Consider the following 5,519-nt stretch of genomic DNA (forward strand, 5'->3'; position numbering starts at 1 on the left):
AAGTACCTTAAAATCATACTCATACAGTATGAGTATATGTCTACAGAAATAAAGCTTTATAGCAACTATAGTTGTATGAAGACATTGATTCTGTTGACAATCCACTGACACACAGAGTGTTCTGCCTTTCTAAGACTACATGGTTTGACTAGTTTATTACTTTATTATTACTTGTACCATTTTAATTCTTACTGTCTTTTGCTTTATGATCTAATCTCATCTCAAATTATGGTAAGAAAGTTGTTAATTTCCAGTTTGCTTATTTATTTCTGGCTATGACACATAATGTATCCATACATATTTCTGAATGAGGAAGCAGGTCTTGTGTTGTAATTGGAGATTAGAAACAAGCGAAAAACTGATGCAGTTTCTTGCCAACATTACTGGTGACAGTGTCCAGCAGTTACAGAACATGTTTTTTTAATTGTTGTAGATGAAAAGTAATATTTTATATTCAAACTAGACTATATACAGAGAAGGTCCAAATAAAAAGTGCATAAAGTGAATGAGGTCTGTTTTGAGTGTATTATATGAAGTTTGACGTACAGTATCTAGAAGTTGTTCATGTGGTGACAAAGGCAGGGTTGCCATCTTGTGGCAGCAGGATGGAAACAAAATTGCATCAACATCAAATTAAGATTTACTGGGTAAGTTTCTCAACACTCCCACACTGCTGTTTTATTATTAGTTATATGAGTTATTATTTCCTTCATACTTTTAAAGTGGTATTTGCTAACCAAGTGTCATTTTATCCAAGTCTCAGCTCAGCTCTAAATGTGTGCTTGTTTTGCTGCAGCGCTTAATAACAAACAATACACAACTTTCAAGTGATTTTTAGGACTCCCACTCTGTGTATTATGTGAATAGTAATTTTAGAATTAGTCCTTAATAGCCATCATAATAAATAATACCTTAAGAGTAGCGACAGGTCGTGCCATGCACAGCATTTCTCTCTTTGGAATAGAGTAGAATTGTCCCATTCCATGGTGTGTTTATATCCACGCCATGTGATTCAGATTAATTAATGAATCTCAGAAAAAATAAGATACTGTTGCAATGTTTTTGCAACAGTATGTAAAAAGTGAAAAAATGTAAAAAGTGAAAATGTAAAAAGTAAGTCTTTTTAAAAATATGCCTAAAAATTGATAGATTGTGAAAGATTAGACTTGAAGTCCCAAAAAGTTTGTAAAATTGGGAAACACAAGAGTGAGGAAGCAGGTCAGGGAAGAGAGAAGATGTAGTAAGAGTTGGGAATTCAAAAGGACACGGTAGCTTCCAACATTAGCAAAAGAGAAAAAAATGTGAAATCAACTTGACTCTTCCAACTGAATTTATCATCTAGGCAAGAGACCAATAAACCTCAGAGCTCCATGTCAGTGCAGCACCTCATAAATTTGGGTTGAGGGCTAGAGTCACTGGCACAGAGTGCATGACAATGATCTGGAGTTTGGAAAAAGCCATGTGAAAGACTCCAAATACTGTTTAGCTGCACATTGCTGCCTGTCCCTTCTTATAGAACATAATGCGATGTAATATATGCAAGTATGGGATCTCTGTAGATGCTATTGAGCAGTGAATTACTTAATAAATCCACAGTTTTAATCAAGATTCCTTCGTCTTGTCACTTTACTATTTTTATCCCTACATCTCTCATGAGTATGCAGTGTGTCTGATGTCGGCCACACTTCGCACCATGCAAATAATATACCACAGCATCAATCCATTATTATGTTTGTTGATTTTATTTTTAGTTCAATCAGAAGAGTAGATTGTAATCATTTGCCTTTTACGCTGGCCTGCTTCAAAACGGATGAAATTTGAAGCAAAGGCAGAATTTTCTGTTCTTTTCTCTTCTGCATGTGGGAGACAGATATCAAGATCAGCTCTAGTACAGTATCCCTGGATTTGAGGAATTTTTTGTTTTGCTCAAGGACACTTCAGCATGGCTATGGACTATGAAAACCATGCAAATACCATAAAAGTAGCTAATTGGTTGGCCTCCACTTTGTCTAAGACCTTGGCAATTTGGTCTTTTTTACAGGCATGTCTTTAGTGGCTTGATTTAATATTGTGGATAGATACCACCTTTCCTTTCAAGCACAATACAGTCAGCAGGATGGGGTTTGATCTTGTGTTGAATATCTAAATTTGATGCACACATGACTAAGAAGGTACAACACTTCCACTGATATCATGTGGACATTGGAGTAAAGTATTACATTGATGGACAGGAAGGTCTTTGTTCAGCTAACTGCTGCACATCAAAGAAAGTGCCAGTTGTTTCACGTCAAATTTTCCAGTGTAATGTGTGTTACTGTGCCTCATGCTAACTGCTAACACTTGATGTCCACAAGACTACAGTATATTTTGCATGCCAATCCAGACTGCAAGATAAAAACTCAGTACACACAGATAAGGCAAGGAAAACTCTCATGGTTGAAACTCTCTCTGTATCTAAAATTAAGTATAAATTTCGTCTGCATTTCTGTCCAGTGGGAAAATTGTTTAGCAGCAGGTATAAAAAACTAAATTATATAACTGCAAAAGACATACAGACATGAACAAAGCTGTCATCAATGCAGGTAAGAGAGTATATTGCAGTGTTACTATCAATCAAATAATAAATGATTCAAACACCAAATCCTGCATTATTTCCTGAGGTCAATTATTAAGAAGGAAATGTAAAAATCTAGTATGGCCTCTGTTTACTAAAATGAGCCAACAAAATGTCCATAAATATTTATAACTTTTAACAGTCGATTTGATTGATGACTTGATTGTTCTTGGTATTGATTGATTGTATTGACAGACTGAAGCTCCAACAACCTTTTGTGCCATGTATTGTTTATGGATATTATAAAAGTGTGATTAATAATTTACCAAAAGGAGTGCCAAACCTGTACTGCCAGAGCCAAGGGGCATCTTTCTGTGTGTTATGTCTGTCAGAAACACTCTAAGCAATGGCTTCACAACCATTTATTTTATTAAATGATTACGTATTCTCAGCTCAGCTTCTTGAGGTGCTCACAAGTTCATTTGAGGAAGCAGTGCAGATATCGAGAGAGATGCTATCACCATATACGGTAATAAACTAGAACAAGAGAAGCAGGGGTGGCTGAGAAGAAACGCCTCATACAGCATGAACATGATCAGAGGAGTGAAACAGACAGCGTGTCAGATCAGAAACACCACCTGATTGTCTTCATTTGACATGATTTGTTTGAATATGATTGGTCACTGCAAGCGTGAGCTGATACTGATCATTTCTAACACAGTGCTTCATTTGTGTGTATGTCATCTTGCTCACCATGATGACTGTACTGTGCTGTGCTGTGCTGGGGTTGACAAATAATATGGAAACAAATGAAGGATGATTTTTCAGTCGGGTATACTGGGAGCAAACATTGAACTGGTCATATGGGATGTGGGCAGATACATTTTGAGTCACATGTGCTGTCATCTGGTTCAACACGACACACTGTCGTGACTAAGCACTAGTGTTAACTTAGTGGAGACTTGTGGTGTGCACAATGAATTGATTGCTTATTGCACTGATAGTGGAAGGTAAACATGCAACCATCTATAATATACACATCCATACAGTATATACACATTATACAAACTGATGGTTCAGCTGAGAGGATGTAGTTTAGGAATCTGCCGTCTCTGAGAGGCTTCTGTGTAAATCATGTGCTTTGGACCTTTTCACGCTAAGTTAAACAGTCTCTTCGAATTTCAGTCGTATAGTGATGAAAGGTGTGCAGAGGATGAACGCTAAGACTGTAACAAGTGTCTCACTGGGAATGTTCTAAAAAGATCCCAAGACTTGGGAGGCTCATCGTTGCAGACAGTCCCACTTTTTTTCTACACGCTGCACCTTTGTGTATAGCTGCTGTTTTTATTTTTAGTGAAATGCTGTTTCATCTCGTGGTGATCTTATTTCAGCTGATACATTTGTTTAGCTAGCTCTATAATCCGGTGAAATATCAAATAAAAAGAATTCATATAAAAATCACTGGAATATAACGCCTGTGATACTAATATTTAAACAAAGCAGCAGCTAAAAAGTGCTCTAGGTAGGAAATGTAAAGATTTTTTTAAAGGAACTTAAAAGGTAACTATTTTTTCTCTATTCTTATTTATTAATTTAAACATATTGGTTTCTTTGTCATACATTGACATAAATCTTACAAACAGCAGCTATTTGTTGCCATATGATCATGTAATTTATATATACACACACACACACACACACACACATATATATATATATATATATATATATATATATACACACATACATATATATTCAAAATTTACAAATCAATGAAACTGCCACTATTGCTGCCTCTAAGTTTGTTTTTACTATGTTTGGTTTATTTAATTTTAGGCTATAGTTAGTGATAAACTGCTGGACTGAAATATTCATACATTAAGCAACAAAGCTGCAATTCCAGTATTTGCAGTTTTTGATTCATTTGATCTGCATGTCTTTGGACTTTGAGAGGAAACCAACTGGTGAGAAAATACACACTCCACACTGAAATGACTCAATGACTCATGTCTGTCAGGTTCAAACATTGGACCCTCAGGCTGTGAGACAACAGTTCAATGAGCCACCTCACTGACCAGCAGTAGACCAATATAGTATCTGTGTATAATCCTTGAGACAGTTCAGTATGCACAATTCCAGCCTTTCCATATACAGGATCATGTGTGGGATACGTATGTGCTTCTGATTTACTAATAAGTAAGCTTTAACAAAATTAAGCTGCATGTATCATGGCTGATATTATTATGTTAACATTTTCAAATTTCTGTGGTTATATAAAAGTACATCTTTTATTCAACTTCTGTGTTGCCATGTGGTGTAACAAAGGTTTCCAAGCCCTAAAATTTATATTGACAGACATAATGTTCAATTAAAGTGCAAGTTAGATAACAAAATGGGCCCAAAATTGTGATTTTTTTTTTTTTTTTTACTGCTTCCGTTGAGATGCTTCGTTATACAGTGAAACTAGGGCAGCTGGTTTAATCCCCCAAAGCTACAGTAAGTGTCCAGTGGTTGAAGTACCCCTCAGATGGAAAAGTACACAAAGTATGTATATTGAACTGCCCTCTAATGTTGAGTATAAAGCAGAAAGGTGAGGGAAACTACACAAAAATGTAGCCAGCAAGTGGCGCTCATGCACCAGAGATCAACACACCTTGTCCTTGTATAAAGTGAGTTGTCATAAAGGGTAAATTGGTGAAATACTGTCACCAACTTTAAAAGGTTGAAAAGGAAGCCTTCTGAACAAATCATACATAAATAAACATTAAGTATGTGTGTGTGTTTTCATACAAACATGCCTCGGAGTTTAATTCCGGTGACCTGCTTATCAACTCAACCCAGTGCTGTATGACCCATTATGAACATGAATGCCCTGATTTCCAGGAATAAACACTGCAAAAGTTAATTTCACAAATCTGTCCCACAGCACATCTGACGCTCTCTAAGTTAAACCCTCCAAGCCGGC

The sequence above is a fragment of the Thunnus albacares genome, chromosome 14 (assembly GCF_914725855.1).
Source record: "Thunnus albacares chromosome 14, fThuAlb1.1, whole genome shotgun sequence".
Classification (NCBI taxonomy): Eukaryota; Metazoa; Chordata; class Actinopteri; order Scombriformes; family Scombridae; genus Thunnus; species Thunnus albacares.